Below are 16632 nucleotides of genomic sequence, written 5' to 3' on the forward strand. Positions count from 1 at the left end.
CCGTTAGGGGGGATGGGGGAGATTATGCGGATCTTAGGGGAATTTGACCGTTTTTTCGGGGTATAAATTGAATATGGGAAAAGTGAGATGTTCACGATCCAGACAAGGGGGCAGGAGAGGAGACTGGGAGAGCTGTCGTGGTGGGAGGGAGCTTCCACTGTCTAGGAATCCAGGTGGCACGGGAATGGAAGACACTACATAAGTTAAATCTGACCTGTCTAGTAGACCAAACAAAGGAGGACTTTTGAAGGTGGGACATGCTCCCGCTGTCACTGGTGGGGAGGTTACAGACCATGAAAATGACGGTCCCTCCCAGATTTCTGTTTTTTCCGTGCCTCCCCATCTTTATCCCAAGGGCCTTTTTAAAACGGTTGAACAAGGTGATTTTGGGCTTTGTGTGGGCAGGTAAAATCCCGCAAGTGAAGAAAGTGTTGCTGGAGCGCAGTCGAGGGGAGGGTGGGTTGGCACTGCCGAACTTTAGCAACTATTACAGGGCAGCAAATATAGCCATGATTAGGAAGTGGGTAGTGAGGGGTAGGGGGGGTGGGAGCGAGTGCAGGTGGCATCATGCAAGGAGACAAGTCTGGGGGCATTGATAACGGCACCTCTGCCATTTCTGCCGGCCCGGTACTTCTGTCTACTAACTGGCGGCCCTGAGAGTCTGGGGGCAGTGGCGGAAATGTATGAGAGTGGAGGGAGCATCAGTCTGGGCCCCAATTTGCAATAACCATCGGTTGTACCGGGAAAGTTGGATAGGGGGTTTCGGAGATGGCAGAGAGCAGGAACTAAGAGGATGGGGGATCTATTCATAGATAGATCCTTGTTTGAAGGATTTAGAGGAGAAGTTTCAACTGCCAGCAGGAAATGGATTCAGATATCTGCAGGTACGGGATTTTTTGCAAAGGCAGGTTGAGACCTTTCCACTCCTACCGCCAGGGGGAGATACAGGTCAGGGTAGTTTCCTGGGAATGGGTTCCGGTATCTGCAGGTGAGGCATTTTGTGCGGAGGCAGGTTTCCACCTTCCCGCACCTACCGCACCGAGGACTGCAGGATAAGGTGGTATTGAGAACAGGAGTGGGAGAGGGGATGGTCTCAGAGATCTATAAGGAGATGATGGAGTGGGAGGGAGCCCCAATAGGGGAGGTGAAGAGAAAGTAGGAAGAAGCACTGGGTGGGGAGTTGGAGGCCGGGTTATGGGCAGAGGCCCTGAGGAGAGTTAGTGCATCCTCGTTGTGTGCCAGGCTCTGCCTGATACAGTTTAAGGTTGTCCACAGGGCCCATGAATTGTAGAACCCCTCCATCCTTCCCCTCAGTTCAAACTTAACCTTCTCAAGAGTTAAGAATTCCAGCAGGTCCCCACGCCAGGGCACAGGGTGGAGAGGCTGCTCTCCATCCCAACAGGACCCGCCTTCAGGCGATCAACGAGGCGAAGGCTACAACATCTGCCTCCGCACCCGTTTCCAATCCTGGCTGGTCCGACACCCCGAATATGGCCTCCCGAGGGCCCGGTTGCAGTTTCACGTGCACCACTTTAGAGATTACCCTAAAAACCTCCTTCAAAGTGCAGCACGGTGGCGCAGTGGTAGCACTGCAGTCTCACGACGCCGAGGTCCCAGGTTCAATCCTGGCTCTGGGTCACTGTGTGGAGTTTGCACATTCTCCCTGTTTGCGTGGGTTTTGCCTCCACAACCCAAAGTATGCTGGTTAGGTGGATTGAACACGCTAAATTGCCCCTTAATTGGAACAAATGAATTGGGTACTCTAAATTTATTTTTTAAAAACAACCTCCTTCCATTAATCCTCCATCTTTAGACAGGACCAAAACATATGAACGTGGTTTGCCCCTGACTCGATCAATAAGTCCAGAAGCGAGATTGGAGACAATTGGAGGCTTTATTACACTAGATGTTTCCCCCAGCAGCGCAGGTACAGAAGGCAGCTGCTGGGGTGACACGGGCTCTTATATCCTGCCTTGCTGGGCGGAGCCAGCAGACAGGCTTAACCAATGAGAACAGAGTACCTTCTACACCAATGGTCTTCCGGCATTACAGAGTACCGTAATACCTCTAATACTGACAACCACATTCACCCCCTGTTAACAAAAGAGACCGGCGGGGGTGGTGGCCTCGCATTACAGAGTGGTAGAAGTTAAGGTTATGAAGGTATTTCAAAATTTATTTACAGTTCAGAATTAAGCAATTAGTCGAGCGGGGGCCCTGGTCGTCCTCTGCGATCGTCGTAGCTTTGGTGGTGATGCAGGCGGCTGCTCGGGTGTCTGTGGCTCCGGGAGCGTGGCTTCAGCTTCTTCGGCAGCTTCATCACCCCTAGACGGGACCGGTGGGAGAACCGATCCACCTGGGAAGGGGGTGGCTGTGGGGTGCGCCGGTGGGACTGGTGGTGGGGGTGTGTGAGGGGATCCCAGCGGGCGCCAGGTACCGTAGGGAGATTGTACCCTGTCGGCCGTCGGGTCCACGTAGGCGTACTGAGGGTTAGCGTGGAGGAGATGGACCCTCTCCACCAATGGGTCCAATTTGTGCGTCCGTACGTGTTTGCGAAGCAGGATGGGTCCAGGAGCTGCCAGCCAGGTCGGGAGTGAGGTCCCAGAGGAGGACTTCCTAGGGAAGACAAGGAGACGTTCGTGAGGTGTTTGGTTGGTCGTGGTACACAGTAGCATCTGGGAGGACCTCCTGCCAGCGGGAGACTGGGAGATTCCTGGACCGCAGGGCCAGTAGGACGGTCTTCCAGACCGTTCTGTTCTCCCTCTCTACCTGTCCGTTTCCCCGGGGGTTGTAACTGGTCGTCCTGCTCGAGGCAATGCCCTTGCTGAGCAGGAATTGGCGCAGTTCTTCGCTCATAAAGGAGGACCCCCTACCATAGAATTTACAGTGCAGAAGGAGGCCATTCAACCCATCGAGTCTGCACCGGCTCTTTTTTTGAAAGAGCACCCTACCCAAGCCCACACCTTCACCCTATCCCCATAACCCAGGAAGCCGACCCAACACTAAGGGCAATTTTGGACACTAGGGGCAATTTAGCCTGACCAATCCACCTAACCTGCACATCTTTGGATTGTGGGAGGAAACCGGAGCACCCGGAGGAAACCCATGCACACACGGGGAGGATGTGCAGACTCCACACAGACAGTGAACCAAGCCGGGAATCGAACCTGGGACCCTGGAGCTGTGAAGCAATTGTGCTAACCACCATGCTACCGTGCTGCCCTATCGCTGTGTATGTAGGCGGGGAAGCCGAACAGCGTAAAGATACTGTGGAGGGCTTTTATGACGGTGGCTGCGGGGCAGGGGATGGCGAATGGGAACCGGGAGTACTCGTCAATCACGTTCAGGAAGTATGTGTTGCAGTCGGTGGAGGGGAGGAGGCCGTTGAAGTCCATACTGAGTGTTCAAAGGGACGGGAAGTCTTTATCAGGTACGCTTTCTCTGGCCTGTAGAAGTGCGGCTTGCACTCCGCGCAGATTTGGCAGTTCCTGGTGGCGGTCCTGACCTCCTCGATGGAGTAGGGCAGGTTGCGGGTCTTGATGAAATGGAAGAATCGAGTGACCCCCGGATGGCAGAGGTCCTCGTGGAGGGCTTGGAGACGGTCCACTTGTGCGTTGGCACAAGTGCCGCGAGATAGGGCATCGGACGGCTCATTCAGCTTTCCGGGACGGTACAAGATCTCATAATTGTAGGTGGAGAGTTCGATCCTCCACCGCAGGATCTTGTCGTTTTTTATCTTGCCCCGCTGTGCACTATCGAACATGAAGGCTACCGACCGTTGGTCAGTGAGGAGAGTGAATCTCCTACCGGCCAGGTAATGCCTCCAATGTCGCACAGCTTCCACTATGGCTTGGGCCTCCTTTTCTACTGAGGAGTAGTGAATTTCTGAAGCGTGTAGGGTCCGGGAGAAAAAGGCCACGGGTCTGCCCGCTTGGTTGAGCGTGGCCACCAGAGCTACGTCGGACGCGTCGCTCTCGACTTGGAAGGGGAGGGACTCGTCGATGGCGTGCATCGTGGCCTTTGCGATATCCGCTTTGATGCGGCTGAAGGCCTGGCGGGCCTCTGTCGACGGGAAAAGTAGTGGACTGGATTAGTGGGCGGGCCTTGTCTGCGTACTGGGGGACCCACTGGGCGTAATAAGAAAAGAAGCCCAGGCAGCGTTTCAGGGCTTTGGAGCAGTGGGGGAGAGGGAACTCCATGAGGGGGCGCATGCGTTCGGGGTCGGGGCCTATTACGCACTACGTAGCCAAGGATGGCTATACGGTCGGTGCTAAACTCTCATTTTTCCTCGTTGTAGGTGAGGTTGAGGGCGTTAGCGGTCTAGAGGAATTTGCGGAGGTTGGCGTCGTGGTCCTGCTGGTCGTGGCCGCAGATGGTGACGTTGTCGAGGTACGGGAATGTGGCCCGTAAACCGTGCTGGTCGACCATTCGGCCCACCTCCCGTTGGAAGACCGAGACTCCGTTTGTGACGCCGAATGGAACCCTGAAGAAGTGGTATAGCCGCCCGTCTGCTTCGAAGGCAGTGTACTTGCGGTCACCGGGGCGAATGGGGAGCTGGTGGTAGACGGACTTAAGGTCCACGGTGGAGAAGACCTTGTACTATGCAATCCGATTGACCATGTCGGATATGCGGGGAAGAGGGTACGCATCTAGCTGCGTGTACCTGTTGATGGTCTGACTGTAGTCTACGACCAACCTTTGCTTCTCCCCTGTCTTCACTACTACCACCTGGGCTCTCCAGGGACTATTGCTGGCCTGGATTATGCCTTCTTCAGCAGCCGCTGGACTTCGGACTTGATAAATGTCCGGTCCTGGGTGCTGTACCGTCTGCTCCTAGTGGCGACGGGTTTGCAATCCGGGGTGAGGTTCGCAAACAGGGAGGGCGGTTCGACCTTGAGTGTCGCGAGGCCGCAGATAGTCAGTGGGGGTATAGGGCCGCCAAATTTGAATGTTAAGCTCTGGAGGTTGCATTGGAGTCCAACCCCAGGAGGGTGGGAGCGCAGAGGTGGGGAAGGACGTTCAGCCGTTAATTTTTGAACTCTCTCCCCTGCACCGTTAGGTTTGTGATGCAGAACCCATTGATTTCAAGGGAGTGGGACCCCGCCGCCAGGAACATTTTTTGGGTGCTTTGCCGAATTACAAGGGAACAGCGTCTTACCGTGTCCGGGTGAATAAAACTCTCCGTGCTCCCCGAGTCGATCAAACACGGCGTCTCGTGCCCGTTCACCAGCACCTTTGTCGTTGTCGTCTGGAGCGTCCGGGGCTGCGACTGGTCGAGGGTCACCGATGCCAAACGTGGTTGGTGTATCAGATCGTTGTCTTCAGGCAGTGTGGAGCCGTCCACGCTGGGGTCCTTGCCTGTCAGCCAAGATGGCGGAGTCCATGGATCGCACGCGGTCGTGGGTGGACAAAATGGCCACTCCCATGAGTCGCACGCGGCCGGGGGTGGACAAAATGGCCGCTCCCATGGATCGCACGCGGCCCATGGGTAGGAAGATGGCGGTGCCCGTCCCCCCCTAGTGGTGTCCGGGGTCCAAAATGGCGGCGCCCGTTGGCCGCCCGTGGGTCGCTGGGGGGGGTTAAGCCCGTGGTCCCATTTGTTCCCCGGAGATAGCGGCAACCCCACGGGACTGGCACACCGCTGCGTAGTGCCCCTTTTTACCGCAGCTTTTGCAGGTGGCCGAGCTGGCCGGGCAGCGCTGGCGGGGGTGTTTTGGCTGCCCGCAAAAATAGCAGCGGGGCCCCCCCGGGTGGTCTGGTATTCTGGCTGCGCATGCCTGCGGAGGGGTGGGTGTTGCCGGGGGGTCGATCGTGGCAGGGGTCCACAGAGCCCAAGGGGCTGCAGCGCGATCGGGGGCATAGGCGCGGGCGTTTTGGGAGGCGATGTCGAGGGAGGCTGCAAGGGCCCGTACCTCTGTGAGTCCGAGAGAGTCTTTCTCTAAAAGTCTCTGGCGAATTTGCGACGATGCCAAACCTGTACGTAAGCGTCTCTGATCAGGAGGTCCGTATGTTCATTCGCCGTTACCGCTGGGCAGTTGCAGTTTCGTCCGAGGATCGTTAGAGCATTGAAGAAATCGTCTAGCGATTCCCCGGGGATTTGTCGTCTCGTCGCAAGCTGGTAGCGTGCGTAGACCTGGTTGACGGGCTTAATGTAGATCTCCTTCAGCAAGTTGAGCGTCGCTGGGAATTCGTCCGCGTCCTCGATGAGTGAGTAGATTTCGGGACTCACCCTGGAATGCAGGACCTGCATCTTCTGGTCTTCTGTTGGTCTGCCGGGGGCTGTTCGGAGGTATCCCTCAAAGCACACCAGCCAGTGCTTAAACGCGGATGTTGCGTTTGCTGCGTGGGGGCTGATTCGCAGGCACTCCGGAGCTCCATATTCCTTTTTAAGTCTGCTCAATAAATTGTAGCAGCATCGATCACACACGAGGCAAGACGTAAAGAACTTCAATCGAGGCTTTATTGAGCAGACTTGTTCAGACTCGTTCCCCAGCAGCTCAGTCACAGAATGCAGCTGCGGGGATTAACCCAGGTTCTTATACCCCGCCTATCTGGGTGGAGCCCAGTAGGCGGCGGATCCAATCGGGATCCAGCATCTGTCCTCCAATGGCTCCTCGGCATTCATGGTGTACCGTATTACCCTTAATACATACCACCACACCTTTCTAATGAATAAAGGGATTTGGGGACATGGTGTACGGGCTGGAGAGTGGAGCTGAGTCCACAAAGATCAGTCATGATCTCATTAAATGGCGGAGCAGGCTCGAGGGGCCAGATGGCCTACTCCTGTTCCTAGTTCTTATGTTCTTATGTTATTCTTGATCAGTGAGTATGAACAATGTTGACTTCAAGTGGGTGATGATCGAGCTCAATTCAATGTTCCCTCAATGTCACATACATGCACACTTACAATTTCCAGCAGGGGTCACTGATGTGTGATCAGTCTGGGAATCCAGCTTTTAAAAAATCATTTATGGGAAGTGGGTGTTGCTGATAGGCCAGCATTTATTGCCCGTCCCTAGTTGCCCTTCAGAAGGTGCTGGTGGTGAGCTGCCTTCTTGTTTTGATACCTCAGTGGCCCAGAGGTACTGAAATCAGTTATGGTATCCCTTTGCTGCTTGCTGTTCCTCCTTAAATCACCTAATTCAGCACAGACTGTGGGCTTGAAATGTTCCATTTCATATGAACAACTACAGGCATTTTTAAAAATGAATGATTGGGGTGTTAAAGAATTAATCATTAACTGTGCAGTGATGGGCCTGAAATGATTTATTGTTGGCGGTTATCGGTTTCTCTCCAATAAAAGGGCAATGTGCAGCAGCATGAGTTTAAAGGCAAAAGATTTCACAGGCTTCCCAGGTACGTTGATTGTTCGAAGTCAGGTAAATGCTGCCTTTCCATTGACTGCTTGTTTCAGTTTATATGGAAAATGATGGTGAAGCTCTAAGAGGCAAGAAAGTTCCCTAGACCTGGGAAAGAAATTCAAAGCGAAGGGAATTTAAAAAACTAACTCATATAGCTCGTGTAACTGTTAGTTTTGCAGGATTACATTGCTTATTTATGAGGTTTTTTTAAAGCTGCGAATTGTTATGATGCGGGATGCACTGTCTTAAAACGTGGTGGAAACAAATTGAATCATAACTTTCAAAAGGGAATTGTTACTTGAAGGGGAGAAAGTGATAGGGTGATGTAGAAAGAGCAGGGGAGTAGGACAAAGGCATCAATTATCTAGTGCATGTGTGATGGGCCAAACAATCTTTTTCTGGGCTTTTAAGTTCCCAAGGTTATCTTTTTCTCTTTCATCTTCTGTTCTCAAAATGAAAAAGCAAGTGGGTGGACTGACACCTCATACCTTCCAGCAATACTGTGAAACTAGCTGCCAGAGGATGCTTGAGAGGAACAATGTGGTCCAGAATAACATTTCTGTGTAAGAGTACATTTTACACCAGGTATTCAAATTGTGACAAAAGGCAGAAAGTTTCCAGTCATTAGTGCAGTGTGTACAAGTGTAAGTGTGTTTGTGGTGAAAACAATGAACGCTACCATTCATATTGTCACTATTCAGCTGGATTATCAGGGTAGCAGGAAAATAAATAGAAAGACTTCCATTTAGATCGACCTAACAAAGTCCCAGGGTGCTTCACACTCTGTCACTTTCACTCATATCATAAAGGTGGGATAGAAAAGATTTGCAGGGCAAAGATCACAGGGAACACAATTATTCTTTCACGTGTGTCCAGAGTCCAGAATCAAAGTCTAATGCTGTATTTCCTTCAGTGGTTGGCCGGCTGAACTAATACTGGATAAATCATTTTTCCAGTCGAGTTGACTTCCACAATAAAATAGGCACACAGAGACAAACCAGTCTTGTAAGCGATGGCACAAACAATCTGCCAGAAACAGTGTAGATGGGGCTATGTATTCAACCAAGCCTCCATGTGCTGCTGCTCAAAATGGCAGACTGAGGTTTGCAGTGCAGCAAGACAGTATAACTGGTTCTCCCAGCTCGAGGTTCATGTCACATGATTGCATCTCTCTGCCTTTTGTCAGGATTGCCATCTCTCCATACCACCTATAACAAAGGATGAAATGAAATGAAAATCGCTTATTGTCACAAGTAGGCTTCAAATGAAGTTACTGTGAAAAGCCCCTAGTCGCCACATTCCGGCGTCTGCTCGGGGAGGCTAGTATGGGAATTGAACCGTGCTGCTGGCCTGCCTTGGTCTGCTTTCAAAGACCGGGATTTAGCCCTGTGCTAAACAGCCCTTAATGTGAATTCCTTATCTGGGTCGTTGAGATTGTGAAATGTCTCAGCCATTAAGAATTGATTAGGAGATGCCGGCGTTGGACTTAAGAATTGAGAAATTGAGAAGATTAAGAATTGAGGGAGATTGCAGAGCTCTTTGTTGTCGCAGACTTATGGGCTCCAGTTGGCCAGCCTGGGTTCTGAAATACTTTGCACTTGGTTTCTGCAGCCCATAGGGAGTTGTCTTCAGAGATAATAAGATGCCACTTTTTTCGATAGAAACAAACAAAGAACAAAGATCTGTACAGCACAGGAACAGGCCCTTCGGCCCTCCAAGCCCGTGCCGACCATGCTGCCCGACTAAACTACAATCTTCTACACTTCCTGGGTCCGTATCCCTCTATTCCCATCCTATTCATGTATTTGTCAAGATGCCCCTTAAATGTCACTATCGTCCCTGCTTCCACCACCTCCTCCGGTAGCGAGTTCCAGGCACCCACTACCCTCTGCGTAAAAAACTTGCCTCGTACATCTACTCTAAACCTTGAAGCTCTCACCTTAAACCTATGCCCCCTAGTAATTGACCCCTCTACCCCGGGGAAAAGCCTGTCAACATACTGTCAACAAGCTTTTATTGTTCGAGGGTCGTTGACAGACATAACGTCAGATATTTTAAAAGGTCAATGTCCACTTTTCAAAATATTAGAAATGAGCTAAATGGATACATATAGGGTGAGGTTTTAGCCCCATTAGTGGGCAACACAGTAGCACAGTGGGTAGCAGTGTTGCTTCACAGCTCTAGGGTCCTAGGTTCGATTCCCGGCTTGGGTCACTGTCTGTGTGGAGTCTGCACGCTCTCCCTGTGTCTCTGTGGGTTTCCTCTGGGTGCTCCGGTTTCCTCCCAACAGACATGCTGGTTAAGTGAATTAGACATTCTGAATTCCCACTCTGTTTGCCTACTTATGACAGTAATAAAGATTATTATTGATTATTATTATTAATTATACATGCCTGAGGAAGGGGTTCGCCCAAGTAGACTGGCCACAAATAATTATTATTTAAAATGTTTTTATTAAGGCATTTATATAAATGTACACCAAACACAACCAATACAAAAAGAGAACAAGCAGGAAATCTCTTAACAAATAAATAACCAATACCCCGAGCCCCACCCTCCCTGCTGTTATCCTCCACCCACTCTGCCTCCATTTTTAACCCCAAAGCTCCCACCCCCCTCCTTCCCCTCTGCTGACTAACTAACCTGGAAGAAATTGATAAATGGTTCCATCTCCGGGCAAACCTCCCGACAGACCCCCTCAAGGCGAACTTGATTTTTTGCAAGCTAAGAATTCCGCGAGGTTGGTCACCCACGCCCCCGGGTTCAGCAGCCCGGGTTCCTCCATCCCAACAAGATTTGTCTCCGGGCTACCAGTGAGGCAAAGGCCAAGACGTCGGCCTCTCCCCTGGACTCCCGAATCGTCTGACACTCCAAAAATTGCCACTTCTGGGCTTGGGACCCTCTTCGCCCTCAGCACCGCAGACATCACGTCAGCGAGCCCCTGCAAAAATCCCTCCAGCTTCGGGCAGGCCCATAACATGCGGATATGGTTCACGAGCCCCCCTCGCGCACCACCCACACCTAACCTCCACCCCCTCAAAAACCTGCTCATCCTGGCCACCGTCATATGTGCCTTGTGGATTACTTTAAATTGAATATGGCCATGCCTCACACACAAATTGAATGCATTCATCCTTCTCAGAGCCTCCTCCCATAACCCAGCCTCCAGCAGTCTCCCCAGCTCATCCTCTCACTTCCGCTTAACTTCTCCTATCGGGGTGCCCTCCCAGTCCATTAATTCTTTGTAAATCTCTGACACCCTGACCTCACCAACCTCTGCTTTCGACACCACTTTGTCCTGCAACCCTGGGGGCGGCAGGTCGGAAAGAACAGCACCTGTTTCCTCACATAGTCCCGAACCTCTAAGTATCGGATCCCATTGCTGCTGGGCAGTTCCTATTCCTCTACCACCTCTCTATTTTGTTTTTTTTTAATTTTAGAGTACCCAATTAATTTTTCCCAATTATGGGGCAATTTAGCATGCACCTACCTTGCACATTGTGGGGGGCAATGTTGTGGGGGGCAAAACCCACGCAACATGGGGAGAATGTGCAAACTCCACACGGACAGTGACCCAAAGCCGGGATCGAACCTGGGACTTCAACGCCGTGAGGCAGCAGTGCTATCCACTGCGCCACTGTGCTGCCCATACCAACCCCTCTGTGCTCTGAAAGCAGCTCCCCACAAACAAGTCTCCAAACCACTCAATCCCGACCTCCGCCACCCCCGGAACGCTGCATCCAGCTTCCATCGGACCCCAAACTAAGGCCCCCTTGAGTCTCAGGTGCTGCCGCCACTGTCCCCACACCACCACCGGACTTGTGGAGTACCTGGCAGGCATGAACGGCAAAGGCGCCGTCAACAGTGATCCCAAGCAGAGCAGCATGGCGGCGCAGTGGTTAGCACTCTGCCTCATGGGGCCTAGGTCCCAGGTTCGATCCCGGCTCTGGGTCACTGTCCGTGTGGAGTTTGCACATTCTCCCCGTGTTTGTGTGGGCTTCGCCCCCTCAACCCAAAGATATGCAGGGTAGGTGGATTGGCCACGCTAAACTGCCCCTTAATTGGGAAAAAATGATTTGGATACTCGAAATTTATAAACAAAAACAGTGCTCCCAAGGTAATGCCCTTACACGAGGCTACCTCCAGACTGGGCACAAATAATTGACGGTACGACAGTTGAGGAACGATGGTGAATGTTCAGGGAGATATTAAATACCTCTTAATTAAAGTATATTCCTGAGAGGAGGAGGAATTGTAAAAAGGAGAAAAACAATCCATGGCCAAGCAAGGAAGTCAAGGAAGTCAGAAAGGCTAAAACTAGGGCATATCATATTTCAAAAGCTCGTGATAAACTGGAGGATTGGGAGAACTTAAGTTTCAGCAAAAGGCTACTAAAAATAAAGTCAAAAAAGCGATGATTAACTATGAAAAGAAACTATCAGAAAACATAAACATTGAAACCAACAGTTTCTAATAGTATATAAAGAGGAAGAGAATAAAGAGGAAGAGTGGGCGGCTCAGTAGTTAGCACTGATGCCTCACATCTCCAGGGTCCCGGGTTCAATTCCGGCGTCGGGTGACTGCCTGAGTGAACACACAGATGGCAGAGGCACTGAACCAATATTTTGCCCCCGTCTTCACGGGAGAAGATAATAAAATGTTTCCAAAGACGTCAGTTAATGCAGATGAACTTGGTGTAATAAACATCACTGGGGAGACGGTATTGAATAAACAAATGGGATTAAAGGCAGATAAGTCTCCAGGATCTGATAGCCTGCCTTCACGCTAGGTTATTAAGGGAGATGGCAGCAGAGATAGTGGATATTTCAGAATACCCTGGATTTTGGAAGTGTCCCAGTGGATTGGAAACACGTTAATGTTACGTCCTCATCCAGAAAGGGAGAGAGGCAAAAAGGAGGAAACTATAGACCGGTTAGCTTGACCTCTGTCGTGGGGATGTTGCTGGAATCAATTATTAAAAACATTTTATTGAGGCATTTGTGGTTTTATAACAATAAAAAATACAAATACAAATGTAACCATAATTCAGTGCGTAACACATCCCCCCATCTCCCACTGTTCCCGCCTAATCTAGACAAGAAATAGCCTAACTCCCCCCCGCCCCCTCTTATTGAATCTGCTGACAGGTTTGGTTCCCCCGAAGAAGTCGATAAACGGCTGCGACCTCCTCAGCTGGTGTGCAAGCATGCTACTGGCCTTCTCACCATATTCATATACCCCCCCCCCCCCCTCGCCTTCCTCAACTGCCCCACAACCTTCCCTGTGGATATCAGACCAAACTCCATCTGCAGCTTCTGTTGCTCCTTCAACAGTCCCGCCCCCGGGGCTTCAGAATACCTTCTGTCCACCTGAAGTATCTCCCTAACCAGCCTATCCATCTCTGCCCGCTCCACCTTCTCCCTATGAGCCCGTATAGAATTAGCTCCCCCCTAACTACTGCCTTCACCGTTGCTGCCGAAACCTCCCTTTTGTGAGGGCCACGAAGAATCCAGCACGAGTTTCAAGGATACAAAGAAATAAATAACATATATACACACAACAGCAGCAACCTCACTTGCTGCTTACTCCTTCCTGCTGGTTCCAAACTGGCCAGCTTTATTTATACAGGGAATCTGCTAATGATTTCTCCACCCCCCTCATTGGGGAAGCTCATACTCCCACAGGATTGTGGGATTGTCATTAGTCCCCAGCCAATGGTAAGCAAGCAGGTTATAACATCCCTCCCCCCCCAAAGTCCAAGGAATCCACCGAAGACCCTGGCGAAGGAGGGCGTCGGACTCGTTTTGCCACAGGCCGGACACCATTTGCACGAGGCACTGGATCGGGCGGCGTGTAACGAGACGGAGACCAGCGCTTCCGTGATGAACGGCGTAACGGTTGTACATCCACGGCCCGTGGGCCCGAGGATCCCCCTCTGATGCATCCTGTGTCTCCATCTCGGAGTCAAAGTCTGCTGCCTCTGTCATCTCGGCGTCTCTATTTCCGCGCGATTCTGTAATGACCTGCGCAGGCTTTGAGTGAGGCACCAGAGGAAGATTGTGAGGACTACTCTCTCTGGTCTCTGCGGCTGTAGAAATGAGCTCCGGGGGCGGGGAATCTTTGGAAGGGATAGCCTTCTGGACCGAACGTGGTCTACATGTTTGCGCTGGGGACGACCTTGGGCTTGCACCTGGTAAGATATAGGGCCCGTTTGGCGAACGATTACGCCAGGGACCCACTGGGCACCACCAGCAAAATTGCGAACGATCACTGGGTAACCGGGCGCAAACTGCCGAATCGCCGATGCCGAGAAAAACCCTGTCCCTGCCGTTCATGTGTGCAGCGTATTTTTGCGCCAATGTCCGGGAAAACCATACTAAGGTGGGTGCGAAGTCTCCAGCCCATTAGGAGTTCTGCGGGAGCTACCCCAGTCACCGCATGGAGGTGGTCCTATACGAAAACAAAAAGCGAGCCAGTCTCGTGTCCATAGACCCGGAAGACTGCTTCTTTGGGCCTCGTTTGAATGCTCCGCCAACCCATTTGAAGCCGGGTGGTAAGGGGCAGTGCGGATATGGCGTGTGCTGTTCATCTTCATGAACCTCGCAAACTCCTCACTGGTGAATGGAGTGCCGTTATCCGTGTCCAGCACCTCGGGGAGGCCATGCGTACTAAACGACAAACGCATCTTCTCAATTGTTGCGCAGGACGTTGTGCCTAGTATCTTATGCACCTCTAGCTATTTAGACTGGGCGTCGATTAATAAAAGGAACATGGATCCTTGAAAAGGGCCGGCGAAATCCGCATGCAAGCGCGCCCAAGTGGCCATTCCCAGTGATGTAGGGGCGCTGCCGGCGGAAGCTTCTGATGCTCCTGACAAATGGAGCAGTTTTGGGCCACCTTCTCAGTGTCGGTGTCGAGGCCTGGCCACCAGACATAACTCCGGGCCAACATTTCCATTTTGGTCACACCTGGATGCCCATTGTGCAAGTCTCTTAGTATCAGCTCCTGTCCTTTTTCCGGGACAATCACATGCGTCCCCCACAAGAGGCTGCCGTCTTCCACGCTGAATTCTGACAGCTTGGAGGAAAATGCCCGCAACTCGCCTGGGGCTGTCTATGCTGCCCACCATACAGGACTATGTGCCGAACCTTTGACAAGACTGGCTCCGTCTGGGTCCACTCATGGATCTGTGATGCCGTGACAGGCAAGGTGTCCATAAAATTTAGGGTTGCAACCACCTCACCGGTGACATGGGGCCGGTCGATAAAGGCAATCGGCTCAGTGCGTTGGCATTCGCTATCTGCGTTCCTGGTTTGTGCTCCAGAGAATACTCGTATGCAGCGAGCAACAAAGCCCAGCGCTGGATCCGTTCGGAAGCAATGGGCTGTATTGGCTTATCCTCTCTGAAAAGTCCCAGCAGAGGCTTATGATTAGTCACGTTAGTGAAGTGGTGGCCATACACATACTGGTGGAAACGTTTCACCGCAAAGACCACTGCCAGGTCCTCCTTCTCGATCTGCGCGTACTTTTTTTCCGCTGCAGTCAATGTGCGGGAAGCGAAAGCTATCGGCCGCTCGGCCCCGTTCTCCATCTTGTGGGACAGGACGGCCCCAATACCATACGGGGATGCATCACACATGATGAGCAAAGGCTTTCCAAGATCATAGTGGGTTAGTAACCCAGACAACGACAATTGTTGTTTTACCCGCTGGAAAGCGGTTTTTCGTGGCTGACCCCAAACCCAGGTGTGATTTTTCTTTCGCAGAAGATGCAACGGGCCAGCGTAGTTGCCAGATTGGGGAGGAACTTCCCGTAATAGTTTACGAGGCCGAGAAAAGAACGAAGATGCGAAGTGTCAGTCGGGGCGGGGGCCTGTTGAATCGTGCGCACCTTCTCTGCGACGGGGTGCAAACCTTCGCGGTCCACCCGATAACCCAGGTAGACTACTTCCTTCGCCTGAAAGACACACTTTGTGCGACGTAAACGGACTCCAGCCTCCGAAAAGCGTCTAAGGATGCCTCCAGATTTTCCAAATGTTCCTGCTCCGACGTCCCTGTGATCAAAACGTCATCTAAGTAGACAGCGACACGCGGTAAACCTCTCAAAATGCCCTCTATAACGCATTGAAAAATAGCACAGGCAGAGGATATTCCAAAGGGCAAACATACAGGCCCCGGTGTATTAATCGTTACATATGGTCGGGAGGCAGGGTCCAGCTCCAACTGTAGGTAGGCGTGACTCATATCTAATTTTGTGAACGAGAGTCCACCTGCAAGCTTTATGTAGAGATCCTCTATGCGAGGCATTGGATATCGGTCAAGTCGGGAAGCCGTATTCATTGTAAGTTTATAGTCGCCGCAGAAGCGAACTGTGGCATCTGGCTTCATTACAGGTACAATTGGTGCTGCCCAGTCAGCGAAACGAACGGGCCTGATAATACCCAAAGTTTCCAAACGAGTGAGCTCCCCTTCTACCTTCTCGAGCAAGGCGTAAGGCACCGGGCGCGCCCGGAAATAGCGCGGCGTGGCTCCTTGTTCGACTTCGATACGGGCTACGGCCCCTTTTATTTTCCCCAAACCAGGCTGGAATACATCTGGGTATCGTCCTAGCACCTCAGTCAACCCTACAGAAACTGTTTGGAGGATGTGCTGCCATTGCAACCGCAAATGGCGCAACCAGTCCCGACCCAACAGGCTGGGCCCATGGCCGCGCACCACGATAAGTGGGAAACGCCCCTCCTGGAGTCCATAAACAACAGGGGTCATCGTACTTCCTGCAATGTCCAATGGTTCCCCCATGTAGGTGGCCAACCTGGCCTGTGTGTCGGTTAATGTAAGGATCTGTGTACCCTGCTTGATGCGGTCGAATGTCCTCTGGGCGATCATGGAGACCGCTGCGCCAGTGTCCAACTCCATCTCAAGCGGGTGACCATTGACCCGTCCTGTCACCTTAATGGGGGCCACACGGGAAGCTGCCACACAATGCAGCTGCAGGCAGGCGTCCTCCGTCTCCACATCCTCAGGGGTAGTCACTGCAGGTTCATCCACATGGAAGGTACGGCCCCTGGGCTGGTCCCAGTTTCGGTCAGAACGACGGCGCCTCTGGCGCCCCCAGGACCGGCGTCCGTGACGGGGTCGGCGCCTACAAGTCTGACACGGACATGGCTCCTCATCCATTGGTTCTGGAGAAGGCTCCCTTCGGGGAGGAATGTCCGACGGCCACTGGCGTCGGTCCGGGCGTCGCCTCGCCCAAGGTACCGCAGGAGTGC

The 16632-nt window shown here is 52.1% G+C and overlaps 1 protein-coding gene across 2 annotated transcripts in view; it reads left to right on the top strand.

The window, feature by feature from the left end:
- The window catches only part of abcc10 (ATP-binding cassette, sub-family C (CFTR/MRP), member 10), a 712922-nt gene that overhangs the window by 1417 nt on the left and 694873 nt on the right, over positions 1–16632 (top strand). The gene's annotated exons all lie outside the window — the stretch shown is intronic.

The sequence above is a fragment of the Scyliorhinus torazame genome, chromosome 4 (assembly GCF_047496885.1).
Source record: "Scyliorhinus torazame isolate Kashiwa2021f chromosome 4, sScyTor2.1, whole genome shotgun sequence".
NCBI lineage: Eukaryota > Metazoa > Chordata > Chondrichthyes > Carcharhiniformes > Scyliorhinidae > Scyliorhinus > Scyliorhinus torazame.